Raw genomic sequence first — 14751 nt, forward strand, 5'->3', positions numbered from 1 at the left:
AAAGGGGGTGGAGGCCCCATCTCTGGAGATATTCAAGGTCAGGCTTGATGAGCTGGGAGCAGCCTGTTCGGGTGAAGATGTTCCTGCTTACTGCAGGGGGATTGGACTAGAAGACCTTTAAAGGTCCGTTCCAACCTTACCCATTCTATGATTCTGTGTTTCCATGATTCTTACAAGATACCTCTGAGGTCTGAGGGAATGGTGGCACGGTGACACAATCTCTTCTTCCCACTCAGCAGATGTTCAGCAGGTGAGCAAAAGGCTGGGTCAGAGAGGTTGCTGGATGTGAGCAATATGCTGCGCCAGCAAACTTAGTTGGAAATGCAATCTTGTGTTGACCTATGTCCCCTACATGGCAGAGTCATATGTGCCAGTCCTGTTCCCACATATGTGCTGTTTTGGCTCTTTCTGTGCAGCACAGCTCTGTAACATCTGGGGACCCCAGATCCTTACGACAGTAAACCTCCTGGTGTTCTGGAGGTCTTTCTGTGCACTGTACACCACTGCAGTGCTGCCAAGGCACCCCAACTATCTTTGATACTATGTTGCTCAAGTGACACCCCATCCCTGCTTCATGGAAAGCCCTTAGACTCAAAATGAGAACATCACTGATGGTGTGTGGCTCATGGGGACCTCTACCCCCTGAGCAGAGATAGAGGACAAAAGGTTGCAGCAAAAGCTGGGTGTCAGGTGCTGAGGTATTCCTCTCTGCTACTGAAAGGTGTGGTTTCTCCATGTTCAGAGCAGGAGCTGGAGGCAGCAGCATTCAGACATTCTCAGTGCCTCAACCATTCTGATATGAAGATCATAGAATCATAGAATGGTCTGGGTTGGAAGGGACCCCAAGGATCATAGAGCTCCAACCCCCCTGCCATAGGTAGGGACACCAACCTCCAGCCTTGATCTACACAAGGTTGCCCAGGGCCCCATCCAAGCTGGCCTTGAACACCTCCAAGGATGGGGCATCCACCACCTCTCTGGGCAGCCTGTTCCAGCACCTCACCACTCTTTCTGTAAAAAACTTCCCCCTAATATCTATTCTAAACCTTCCTTCCTTTAGTTTTAATCCATTCCCTCTTGCCCTGCCATTGTCTACCCTTTTAAAAAGTGGATTCCCCTCCTGTTTGTATGCTCCCTTCAGGTACAGATGTCTGAACATCTCTTGAAACAGCAAGTCAGAGAACACCAACTGGAGACTGTTTGCTTGCCCTGTGAAAACATGGGCAATGACGCAGGCAGAGAGGCTCTGTGCCCTTGCACATGCCCTAGGAACTATATCACATGCACAAGTAATACTCAGTTGGTATCAGCACAGCTGTGAGTGCTCACACTCCAGAGAAAGCCAGCTCCTGTTCAGCTGAGGAAGCTGTTGATGGTCTGGCACGGAAATCACACACTCCTCAGGCACAGTGATGCATACTTCAGTAGGCTGTTGAGAATATTTATTTTTATGTAGTAATGCACCATTGTATATTGCTCCCTGGCAGAGCTGAAGACTAGCTTCTACTTAGTACAGGCTTAAAGATGCCCTGTGCTCCTAGCAGCTTTTGCTGTTCTGGTTTTTGCTACTTAGCTGTTGCTGTGACCTAAGCCCGTAGACCCTGAGCAGACAGCACATTCAGCAGACCAAAAGAAAGACCCTCTTTTTCCTTAAGGATACAATCTCTGTGTGTCCAAACAGGAACAGGACAAGGGTATCTAGTGGGTTTCCCACCCATTTACTCTATCAGGAACAGTACAGGCTTTGCTGGCTGCTTTTCAGCTTGCATACAGCAGGAAAACACCACCTGAAAATACCTGCTTTAGGACAGGCTGACTTTCTGGCATGTAGGGAAGACAGAGCCTGTGGCTTTGCTAAGAGACACCAAAACAGATCCATACACATGGCTTTAGGATCAAAAACCAGGAATCTGCTCTTTCTTCCACAGCTGGGTGTCTCACACCTTCACACAAGCAAAGGGTTCTGCAGCTGTTTCGCTCAAGTAGATTCATCCCTCTCTGTGTTCTGCATTTGAATCTGCAATGGAAAGGCAATAAAGTCATTCTCATGATGGTACTTGGCAATTCAAAGCTGCAAGCTGTCCAAAAACATTCATGTGGGCCATGGTTCCTGCTGCTACAGCATCCTGTCTCCAGCTGGGGACATAAATGGATGTCCAGCAGCAGCTTCAACAGGTGAAGCTGCATGTCCCCTGAGTCTTCTCCCAACCTCAAAACTTTTAGCTTGAGACATTCCTATAATGGAGGTGATTTCTCTCCCCTTTGTAACCACTATAGGATTTATTTCGTGGTCTTGCCCTGTGTCCCAGTATCACTGTACAGTTTCTGTTGGGTCTTTTGAGGAAATAATACAGCAGCTCAGCTACACCAGCTCCACATCAGAAGTATGACAAATTAAGGCTGCAATACTTTGCTGAGGAGTAGCTACAGTTTCCAACCCATTTTCAAGGATGCAATGCCATCAAGGAAGGTGGTGTTAGATTGATAAAGCTGTTCTTTTCTTCCATTTCCAGATACTTAAGTTCAAGTTGCTAAATACCTAATTAATGTATTTTTGTCCTTAGCCAGCTGTGATTCCAATTTATAAGCTAATTATGGCACAGCAGACATCACCCTGTTGTGCAGGCGTTGCTACTATAGCTACCTGTGGCATGCAGGGGTCTTGCACCAATGTAGTGGTGGCCTTCTCACCTCTGTGAGAGAGGAAAAAGCCCTACAGCAATCACAGTTTCGGGACTGGTCATGTCTGTGACAACCTGTGGTGAAGCATTCAGTGCTTCAGTGAGCCACCTCCCCTGCTTGGCTCTGGACCTGGTTGCCGCTGCCTTCATTGGGTAGCCTGGGGCATCTTCTTCCTAAGCTTTGCCAGAAGGAAAAATAGGAATACAAAACCTGGGCAATTTGAACAAGACCCCAGATAAACTGGAATAACTGGGGAAGAGAACTGCAGTTACCAGTTCACAAACCCCAGCCACCACATCATCCCATTCAGTACTCTGTTACCACCAGCACAGGCATACAGGTCTCCTAAAAGTGCACAGTTGTGAAGAATAGCTGTTTTCCAAAGGTTTTCTGGGGGAATTACCAAAGGAGCTACCCATTATAACAGTTATGGGTGAAACTGTCCTGTTTCAAAGGCAGTTTCAGCTGCATGGGAAGACCTGTGTGACCAGGAATCCCAAATATACACTGGGTCTTTAGGGTATTCTCTTCAAAAAAAGAATTCCTATTTTTAGCTTTACAATAAAAAGCCCATGCTATAATAATCCCATGTTTCCCAAAAGGGCTTACTAATGCTTGTAAATAAACCCACCCTTTCCACTTATCTTTTTTTTTCTTTTTTTTTTCTTCTTTTCTCTCCCTTAAAAACACAACATTGTGAAGGTTTGGGAGCAGGAGGGTGTTCTTATTGCACCGTATAACTTGGCTACTAATTTACACCAAAGCAGATGTGGCTGTGGAGGAATTTGGGGCCAGTTTCAGTAGAAGGGCATTGCCTCTAAGTTAGGGGAATTTACATCCCTAGGGATGAACTTTGCCCTGGGTACTATTTTCTTAGGATTTCATAATGAAAACCAGGCATCCACCCCATGCAAACCTTATCAGACACAGAGATGGATGACTGCAAACTCCTCACACTGTGAGCTGGAGGAGGGGAGGATTTCCCTGCAGTTCTGCTGGGCAGGGAAACTCCTGGCATTTGGGTACATATCCAGACGGGACAGCTTGTTTCCCTCCTCTCAGCTGCCCTAACCCTGATGCTTTGCTGGGTGCTCATTCAGTAACCACCAGAATTAAGGCAGAATTAAAATATGCTGATCCAGAATGAGCACCCACTGACCAGTGATAACCTGTGTGCATATAAGGACATATTGGACATCCACAAAGGCACCTCAAATATCAGCTCCCTGCGCACGTTACTGCCCTTGAGGCAGGTGACCACTATTCCTACACAAAGCACACCAAACGCCTCACTGGGAAGTGTCTGCACATGGGTGTGATTCTGCTCCTTGTTTTTTTGTTCAAATGGCAGTGCCTGCTGTGTTTCTTCTTTATCATATATACTGGTGTTTCACCTGAAAACATGGATTCACGGGAGGTCCCACACATCCTCTTCAGTGTTCATGTTAGCTGTCAGGTCCATCTGTCTGTGCTGCCCTTTGTGTTCAACTCTTTTCTTTGCTATGTTATTTGGGGAATAAGGAGGAATTATTTTTTTTCACTCATCTCTTCACCTCTCTTCTTTCATCACTGTTTCTTGCCAAACTTGTTGCAGTACTAATCAGGCAGTCACTAGATGAGAACTGTGTATGCACTTACAAGTTTGATAAATTTTCCCACTATCCTATCTGTGACAGGCATATAATTTTTTAATGTCCATATGAGCTGGTTTATACTGTTTCTCACTACAAGAAGGACACTGAGATGCTTCAGCATGTCCAGAGAAGGGCTACAAAGCTGGTGAAGATTTTAGAAGACAAATCTTATGAGGAGCAACTGAGGGAGCTAAGATTGTTTAGTCTGGAGAAAAGGAGACTGAGGGGAGACCTCATTGCTCTCTACAACTGCCTAAAAGGTGGTTGTAGTGAGGTGGGAGCCAGTCTGTTTCCCTGGTACCTAGTGACAAGACAAGGGGAAACGGTCTGAAGTTGTATCAGGGAAAGTTTAGGTTGGATATTAGGAAAAAGTTCTTTACTGGAAGGGTTGTTAGGTATTGGAACAGGCTGCCCAGGGAGGGGGTTGAGTCACCATCCCTGGAGGTGTTTAGAAGAGTAGATGTTGTACATGCTGACATAGTAGTGTTGGACCTAGTAGGGCTGCATAGATGGTTGGACTCGATGATCTTGAAGGTCTTTTCCAACCGAAGCCATTCTGTGATTCTATAAAGAATGAAGCCACCTTAAAAATACATATGCATAAAGTCTCACTTTGTTTCTACTTTTAACATGTTAAATTATACGTATTACTTCTTTCCTTCTGTTACTCAAGGCTTCTCAGGCATTGAACTACTTCCTAGTGGGAGGTCCAGATATGAAAAACTGCAAAAGAAACAGGTCTTTCTGTTTGAGTACTTTGCCCTCTGAAAAAATTTTGCCTCAGGCATGTTCCGTTCGAAAATGCAACTTGGCTGTGTTAATCACCAGGGCTGCAGTAACCTGTTTTGTTTGTAAGTCATTACAGGTGTATTTTATGGTGGAGTAGTCAAACTCCAAGCCAAACTGGAGACACCCAATTTCCTTGCATCAGCCCTAGGAAGTGACTGCACATATCACCCCTGCTCATAGAGCTCAGCTGGCAGGAAAAAAAGAGGAGAAAAGTGACATGGCTGGGGACATCTGAACCCATGCGTCACAGCCAGCTCGTTTTCACAGTCACTTGTTGCATCACCATCAAGAAATGTACTGGAGAACAAAAATGCTGATCCAAAATGTAAGGGAGACCACCCATTAAGAATTTTTTTCCCCTTGTGATCAATTCTGAGGCAGTTCCATATCAGGCTGAAGATTTGTTTTTGTCTATGTGCCCCTCTCTGCTTTCTGTGTCCCTGCGAGCAGGCTGTGGTGAGGTGACACTGGGCTGGGGACTGTGCATGCTCCCTTGGAGCTGGGAATAAGAGAGTGGGGCACAACATACAGGCGTCATTTGGTGTGAAATTATAAAAGGTACAACAGTGAGCAACCAGAACAAGCAATGAAAATCAGCCCTTGAAGCCAAGGTTGTCACTGCTGTTGGTTCAGATGTAAGTAGGATCACTGAAACTTAAAAGCTGGCACATCTGCCATGTTAGGACCAAAACCCTTTTTAGGCCTCTGTGGCAGCAAGTAGGTGTTCACATGCTGGGTATTTTCCAGTCTTACCACCCAGCCAAGCCGTGCTTCTTAAACATCAAAGCTTTTTACTAACCTCCACATTGTTCTTGTTAAGTAGGTCAGAGACCATTATATTCATTATCTCTTAATCTTTTTTTTGCCTCTCTCTTTTTTTTGATAGCAAGTAAAAGAACAAACAGACCTCTGCTTGCCATATTAATACAATTCCACTACGCAAATGCTTGTTGCTATCCCCTTTCCTCTACCCTTTTTCTCACTCATCCGTTGGGTTTCTCTTCTCCTGTGCACAAGAATATTATTCTCAAAGAGCAAAAGACGAGGCAACTTGATTTCCCCAGCTAAATCGGTCGCAGCTCCTGACAGACTTGTTTTTTCCTCGCTCAGAGTATCAGGTCCTACGGTGCATCCGATTTATGCAGGTGACACCAACACTGGGGTTCAGCAGTGAGGTGATTCCCTGGTGTGAACTGTGTGGGGAAGGTTCAGCGTTTCAGCAACGCTTCTGAAAGGAAATGGTTCACATGGCTTTAATTTTACATACATGCTGTAGATAAAACGTGCCCACTTCCCCTCTGCAAGTAACCAGGCGTCTCTTCCCAAGCCTGTACCAGACAGGGAAATGAGGGCCCAGAGGTGGTTTTGCTTCCCATTTTTGGCCACTCAGGTTTGTGTAGAACAGGTTCAGCAGCAGGTGCTCCGTGTACCTCTGCAAATGCAGCGATTGCAGAAACCGTGAGTGCTGAGCAATACTCCCTCTATTCCTACTTTTCTGAGCAAAGAAGGATTTAATGAGTCACTGAAATAAAGCTGTCAGGATGATATGCTTGCAAAAGACTGTTCTGCAATGATCTGTATGTTGGGTAATCGGGTTTTAGCAGGTTTTCATATAGGGGGTGTGGGCTGACAAGTGTTGTTTGCTCTCAAGATCTTTCAGAAAAAATTCTGTGTGCAGCTGCATTGGGTTTGCATGGCAAGGTTTTTGGGCGCAGATGGGGCACAGGGATGGCTTCTGTGAGAAGCTGCTAGGAACCTCCTGTGTCCAATAGAGAGCCAATGCCAGCCAGCTCCAAGATGGACACTCTGCTGGCCATGGCCAAGCCGGTCAGCAACAGTGGTAGCACCTCTGGAGTAGGACAGTTAGAAAGGAGTAAAAAAGACCTAGGAGCAGTTTTTGCAGTCAGAGAGAAGAGTGAGACTATGTGAGAGGAACAACTCTGCAGACATTAAGGTCAGTGCAGGAGGGGAAGATGGTGCTTCAAGCACCAGAGCAGATACCCGCCTGCACCCATGCAGGACCCCATGCTGGAGCAGGTGTTTGCAACCAGAGGAGGCCATGAGCCCCTGGGAGGCCTGAGCTGGAGCAGGCTCCTGGCTGGGCCTGTGGCTGCAGGGAGAGAGGAGCCCATGCTGGAGCAGGTTTGCTGGCAGGATGTGTGACCCTGTGGGGCCCCCACAGTGCAGCAATCTGCTTCTGAAGGTCTGCACCCCATGGAAGGGACCCAGGCTGGGGCAGTTGGTAAGGAACTGCAGACCATCAGAAGGATTCACACTGGAGAAGTTGGTGGAGGGACCCCACACTGGAGCAGGGGAAGAGTGTGAGGAGTCCTCCGCTGAGGAGGACGGAGCGGCAGCAACAACATGTGATGAAGTGACCTCAACTCCCATTTCCCACCCCCTGTGCTGCTGGGAGGAGGAAGAAGAGAAATGGGGAGTGCAGTTGAGCCTGGGAAGAAAGGAGGGGTGGAGGGAGGGTGTTTACGGTTTGGTTTTATATCTCATTACTGTACTCTGGTTTGTATGGTGATAAATTAGATAATTTTTCAAAATTGAGTCTGTTTTGCCCATGACAGTAATTGGTGGGTGATCTCTCCTTGCCCTTCTCTCAACCCACAAGCCTTCTGTCTCATTTTGTCTCCCCTGTCCAGCTGAGGAGGGAGTGATAAAGCCACTTTGGTGGCCACCAGGCTTCCAGCCAGGGTCAACCCCCTACAGCAGCAGCAGAGACCCTGTTCTGTAGACCATGCTTTCTGTCTTTTGGGGGTTTTCCTGGATTTTGAAATACACATGAACAAAAGAGCAGACGAGTAAGATCTGGGGTTGAAAAGCCTGCTGAGAAAACAGACAATCTCCTTCAGAACAAAGTAAACAGGTTTAAATCATGGACAAATAATGACCTTAAAGCAATGATCTCAAAGGTCATGCTCTGCAGACCTTCCTGCTCCGGGCACCTTCAACATACTGGCTGGGTTTCCAACAGGCAGGGTCAAAAGACAGTTTGTACTGAAAGCACCTCTGCACCAGGGACCTTCCCTGAGCCCCACTGTTGCCGATGGCTGTGTGCCATCTCCCTGGTTTTACAGAGCTTCTGTAGCTCCCACTGGTGTCTCCTGTCAAACCATGAAACTGCTGCAGACACCAGAGGACAATGTGCAGGTCCAATGGTCCAACTGTTCCTTTGGCAGTGGTGACCTCCTTTGCCACACGGGTCTCCTCCACTTCCTTCTCTGCTTCACTGGTAATTACTTAACAAGGCAAGCTCCCCTCCAAACAAACCCCTGGCTCTGTGCCATGGTAAAGACTCCTGGGCTGCTGACTCAGTTTTATTTTTTTCCCAGCAGCTACAGAAACAACGACAGAAATTCATTCAGAGTGACAATGCAGGCCTACAAATAGCTGAGTTTGGGGAACAGAGGACCAGTTTTCTGGAAGCTGTTTCTTCTGCATGGCAGGACTGTGCCCTACGCATGGCAGAGCACTGAGCACCCCCTCACCTGGGGCTTCCCAGGAGGCTACTGAGCTCAGTCTGTTTGCAGCTGGGCTTCTTCAACATCCCCTTTAGGACAGAACCTCTTGAGGTGATGCACACAAGAAAGCAATGGGAATCACAGAATTGCTAGGTTAGAAAAGACCTTGGAGATCATCGAGTCCAACTGTAAATGCCCAGTGGCTAGCAGCAGCCAGCCTCTCTTGTCCTATTCCCCAGTGCTGCAGGGGAACATTGAGCAAATGATTCCTGTTTCTGCTTTCCCCAGCCTTCCCAAATTCTTCTTGTCTCCCATCACATATGGGAGCTGGTGGTGTCTCTTGAATGGAGACTAAATGCTACTTGGTGCTAAACAGCTTGACTCTTTGCCTAGAGGCTGTAGCTATCACCACTGTGTGGTTCAACAGTGTTGTTGTGTGTTTAGTTGCTGCCCCTGCTTAAGCCCTGCAAATTATTCCCTAACCTCTAAACTCATGAGGAGAGACAAGGAGAAAGGTGTTTCCTTCAAACTGTTCAAATCCCACTGAAGATGCCAGCCATTAACCTAAGGGGGATGGCAAAAAAAATCAAAAAGGAAGAGTAAAAAAAGAAAAAAAAAAGAAAAAGGAGTTTGCAGGGACTTGTAAATGGATAAAAAGGGCACAGAAAAGGCCAATGCAATGAGTCAGTCAATATCTCATTGACCAACTTGTCTTCATATCAGCAGCACTTGGGCCACAGCCACAGCCAGCAGGATGGGAAACAAGAGAAGCAAAAATGCACGGCGTCTGGAAGAGAAACCAAATGCACCTGTAGGAACTGATCTGGGAGCATTCAGAGAGCAACACAGAAGCAGAGGGTGGAAGGAAAGCAACAGACACCAGAGGCATTAGGGTGATGCTGCTGCCAAAAGGCAGAGTGCTGTGGGATGGGTGGTACAAGGCATGCCCCAGGCAAGGAAGGCCATTGTCACTTTAGCACTGGGTAGGTCTCAGGGGCAGTGTCACACACAGGAGAGATGAGTGCTTGGAGAAAAAGCTAGCTGGAAGCAAAAAACACTGTACAGGAGAATTACATGCAGGTAACTGGGGACGGGCTGAAAGAAGTCCTCGTTTACCAGAAAGAGGGAAGATGATCACCAACTTTCAGTTAAATATGAGAACACAAATCCATTTTTCCCAGAGTCCATTAGAAGTCAGACAAGTAATCAGCATAATTTTGTGCCAGGCAACCCGTGATGGCAAGTGAAGAAATGCCTTCTGCAAAAGCATTGCAAAAAAATACTGCCTTGAGCTGCCCAGGTCACCAGCACCTCCTTCCCTGAGAGCTTCTGGGTGTGTTTAGACTGAATTCTGTCCAACGTGGTCTAGTGATACTGCATTTCTACTCAATGCCAACTTTTTACTATAGGTCCTTTCCAGCTGTGTATTCCTATGATTGCATCAGCCCTAGCTGGATGTAAGAAAGGAGGCCATTGTTATTGTCACAGTTTAGACCAGCTGGCAGCTTGTATCACTGGTCTGCTGGCTCATTCCCATCCCCAGTGGGATGGGGGAAGAGAATCAGAAGTGTCTGGGATGAGATAATGACAGTTTATAGGATAAAAACCCAAAAGGAATAATAATAATGATAATGATGATGATGATGATAATAATACAAAATAAATCATGAACAGCACCATTTCCCACCAGCTCAAGTTGATGCCATGCAAGGTCCACAGCTACCAGGCCTCTCAGTATCACCCCTACCCCACTCCCCGCCCAGTCATAGACAGAACATGACGTTGTTTGGTATGAAACACCCCTTTGGCCAGTTTGGGTCACCTGCCCTGGCTGGGTCACCTGCCCTGGCTGTGTCCCCTCCCAGCTTATTGGGTGTCCCCACCTTCTCGTTAGCAGGGCAGTAGGAGAAGCTGAGAAGTCCCAGATTGCTTGGCAACAACTAAAACATCCATATGTTATCAGCAGGGCTCTCATCCTAACTCCCAAACACAGCACTGCAACAGCTACCAGAAAGAGAATTAACTCTATTTCTGCCAAACCCAGGGCAGTAATGAAGCCTGGTCTCTTGTCACATGCTTTTTGCTTAGACAAAAATAAATGCAGGAGGAGCTTGGACAGCATGGGGGAGCATTTGAGGAAGTGTTGTCTGCACATGTTTTCCTTCCCCTTGTAGTACAGCCAGACTGTCTTCAGAGCCTGTGAGGGACAGTCCCAGGCATGCATGTGCACAGCCCCTGCATGGCAGAGCCTTCCCTGTGCAAGGGGAGGATGTCCTCACCCCTCACAATCCCTGGCTGGTTGCTCTTGGAGGGTGCAGCTGTGCTGGTCTTTTGAGAGGAAGTCTCAAAACCCGCACTCTGAAAATGACAGGGGACTGCTGAATATTGCCTTATAATAAATCAAAGCAAAAAGGAGGGCACAGATGTGTCTGGAACTAGGTGTAAACATGATCTCTGGAGACCAGCTTTGACCTACTGTGGTACTTTGCCAACAATGTTACCAGGGAAGACACCAGAAAATGCATTTTCCCCAATCTTTAATCCCACAGGGGACCATAGCCCCCAAACAGAAATATTTAGTTGAACAAACCCCTGCTTTCTCAGGGCATATGCTCTAATGAATGCTCTGCTGATCACTAGAGCGATCCCTCTAAGTGTAGAACTGGGTAAGGAGTCCCTTTCCCTGAAAGGATAGTGCAAGAAACAGTGGGCATCTTGCAGCAGACAGCAGAAAACACCCACAGCTTTGGGAGAAAAAGCACAGCCTCAGAGGGCCAAGAAGAGGCCCAGAAGAACAGAATGTCTCAAGCCCTTTTTATTTCATCAGTTTAGAGGCAGTCTTCACTCACGCTGACGTGAAGCCATGCTGCTGCTTAATCCTCATTGCCAGCATGTTAGCATGCTTAAAAGCAATCCCAGCAGAATCAGCTGAACTGCTCTGCAGGTCAGACCAGTGTAGATGACACATTGCAGGCTTTTAATAGAAGATGCTACCCTAGCTTTAATGCATCTATGTGATAGATTATGCAGTGCATTCCTTCAGTGAAGACAGTAGGTAAATCTGTTTCTGGCATGCATTGCACTGAAGGTCTCAGATGGAGCCACAACCAAACCAGGGCAGGAAACCAGAGATGGAAGATGTGACTCTACATGGGAAGGAGGGCAGAAGCTATCTCTAGTGGAGAGTGGGTGGGTGAGTAAATAAGACCACCTTGAAAGTGGGTGCAGGACTGCTTCTTTCAGTTGTGCTCCAGAAAACCTCTGCCTGTCCTGGATTTAGTGCCTAGTGCCCATCTGTGCCTATACATCCCATGACTATCTACACTTCTCTATATTTAGGTTGCCAGTTGCTGGTGAAACCCCTTTCTCTTTTCATTTGCATGTTACTATAAATGCAGGCACTGAGAACAGCAGCAGTGAATCACCACTGGACTTGAGCAAATCAGGCTCTGCATAAAGTGAAAAACAGCCAAACTAAAAATTACTTAGAGCACAGAGCTAAGGCATCAAAAAATATTTGTATATTTTCAGATTGGTGTGTTTCATATTCAAAAATCATATGTAAAGGCTACATTTTAAAAAATCCTGGTTTGCTTAACCCCTGACTGTAATTAAACATCATAAATGATGATGATGTTTCCCATTATGCTGGGCTCATTCATACTTCAGATAAGGAAATTGGTAAATACTTGCTGAGCTACCTAGACTAAGGACCTGGACTTCACCTCTTCAGCAGAAAAAGATGCACAGTTTTACCTTGAGATAGGGCTCTCCAAGATGTTCTGCCTTCTGGAGAGGAAAGGATAGAATTAGTACATGAATCAATCCAGATTTTACTTACTGTTGATAACTGTTTGGGAGATTGGTCCAGCTTCATTCTGATTGTTAATCATTTCCATGCACCTCTGCATTGCCATTTGAAACTTTATTTTTGTTAAGTCGTTGTTTCAGCTGTGAAGATCTTTCCAACATGTGCCATGAATGGTAAGGATCTACACCAGAAACTGAAAGGAGTTAATTCCTTACATTGTCAAAGGGATTCTTTAGTGTAATTTATAAAACACTTTCCTTTAGGAGAAGCCTGGCCCAATACACAACAAAAGGCTGCTGAATTGCAAACATTCTCAATAACAACAGGAAGGTCAGAATAGAAACCTTAATGCACGACCATACACAGGTACATCTTTGTGACAGTGTGCACATGTTAAACCAGTATTTTTATGCAAAAGAAATGTACAAATGCACACACAGAGTCAGGTTCCATTGTGGTTTTTCTTTTGCAAAGAAATGTGTATTGTAGCTAGGGAACTTCATGGGGTTTGGTGTCTGTGCACAATTCCATTTCAAGGGGCTGCTACCTGCAGTCGTTTCTGAGGGAAAGTTAGCTGACTAAAACTGGGGAAATAAAGTGTATTCTATGCTTCTTCCAGAAAGGTGCTCATTACTTTCTTTGCTTCTTCATTCCCTTCCTGTGTCTCAACCCACACCAAAACTCGTTCAGATGGAGGGTTTTACAAATCTCCTTGCTATGGTTTCTGGGCACCAGGAGCTGGACAGCTGCTCTGTGTGTTTGTGCTCCTTGCGTGTTTCTGCACTTGTGATCGCTGGCCTTGTGGTTTTGTGTACTTGTATGCTTGTGGTTTTGCCCACACTTCCCTGAGCTCACATTACCCTGGCAGAGCAGCAGCTCTGTAGTGACCATAATGGGGACTCTGCAGTAAGCTGTTAACCTGCCCCTTATTCTAACCAGAATTGAATCTGGCACCTGTAAATGCGAGTAAGAAACTGCTGAACACTGTTCTTGCAGCACCTTCAAACAAACAAACAAAAATTGAGGTGGCAATAGCTCTGTGGTACACAGCTTGGACATCAACCAACCACATCTGTGCCTCTTACATGTTTCGCTAGCTTATTTATCTGGCTTATATCTGATGAATAATGTGGAGTTCAGTCACAGAGTGCAAAAAAAACCTCACAGAGATCAGCTGGGGCATGGAAAACCAGTCCATGTTCAGGTCTTGAACACCATGGCTCTTCCTGCCCTTGGGAGGCAGGGAATCCCTACACAGCCTGGCTGCTTTCCACTCTAAGACCTGTAAGTGTCTCTTCTCACTGCTGGCTGCAGAGCCACTGTAGACATGGTGTAAACCCAGACTGGTTAGTCCCTGTGGTGAATGGAGCTGCAGAAAATTCATCTCTTCTGCAGTTTGGCTGGATGCATGTGGAGCCAGGAAAGCCCTGTCCACATGCTTTGTCTTTCCATTCCCAAAAGCAGAGCACAATGACCTCTCAGACCAGGTGGGTGGGTGATCATGGCTTTGTCAGGACACGTGGGCTATGGTGAGCAGGTAATCCAGGCAAACCTTGGGATGCATGAAGCACTTTCAGTCTCTTGATGTCACAACAAATCCCAGTCAAAGTCCTGTGGGTCACAGGCCATGTGCTGGTGGACAGCCCAGATGGTGTGAGTGCAGCAAACTTGAGATTCCAGTCCATATTCAGAGCAGGTAGTTACAGGCTTCTGAGAAGGGAGCAAAATGTCTCTGTGAAGCTGTGAAGCTGTGAAGCTCTCTCTCCATCCACTTGTCACAACAGCTTCCATTTCTTATTTCAAGGTAGAATCGGTGCAAAGCACTGAGAAACTGGAACAGCAAGGCCAGAGAGGCCTGATAGCAGTCATCACAGAAAGTTAAAATTCTGGTTAAAAAGAGCAGCTTTGTTTGGTCTGCCAGTTAAAGAAGAGGAAGTCATGCCTGACAGCAGCAGAGCCTCTGTGGAGTTAAATATGGAAAAGAGGAACAGCCTTCACGCCACCACAGACAAAAATGAACCGTACAAGGCCTTGCTAGTAACATCTCTGATAAGGGTGAAGTGTGAGCTGTAGTTCTCTGGCCATTGCAATTGTCCCATGGTACCTGACATCAGCTGTCATGTTCAGGCAAACCATGACCTGAATCCAGTTGATGTTGCCCCATCATTTCAGTAGAGATAAATGGCCTCAATCAGCAGATAGTCAGGGTCACAGGCAAAGAGCTTGTGCTTTCTCTGTAAATCAAAGCTTTGCCTGAGGTGTTGGACCAGTTCCCAGAAAATAGGTGAGAAAGCCAAACCTGAACACAGCTTCCTTAAAACCCCTTTTGTGTTTTAGCCCTTGCACGAGTACTTTTCTGGTGTAC

At 46.4% G+C, this 14751-nt stretch overlaps 1 long non-coding RNA gene across 1 annotated transcript in view; it reads right to left on the minus strand.

The window, feature by feature from the left end:
- Positions 1 to 1930: 1930 nt before the first annotated feature.
- The window catches only part of LOC311204026, a 37463-nt gene continuing 24642 nt past the window's right edge, over positions 1931 to 14751 (minus strand). Inside the window, exons 2-4 of the long non-coding RNA XR_014617996.1 lie at positions 12332 to 12364; positions 4077 to 4182; positions 1931 to 2017 (exon numbers count right to left, since the gene is read on the minus strand). This is a non-coding gene — a long non-coding RNA (uncharacterized lncRNA). The remainder of the gene's footprint in view (positions 2018 to 4076; positions 4183 to 12331; positions 12365 to 14751) is intronic.

This window comes from Gallinula chloropus (assembly GCF_964237585.1).
Source record: "Gallinula chloropus genome assembly, chromosome: Z".
Taxonomy (NCBI): Eukaryota; Metazoa; Chordata; class Aves; order Gruiformes; family Rallidae; genus Gallinula; species Gallinula chloropus.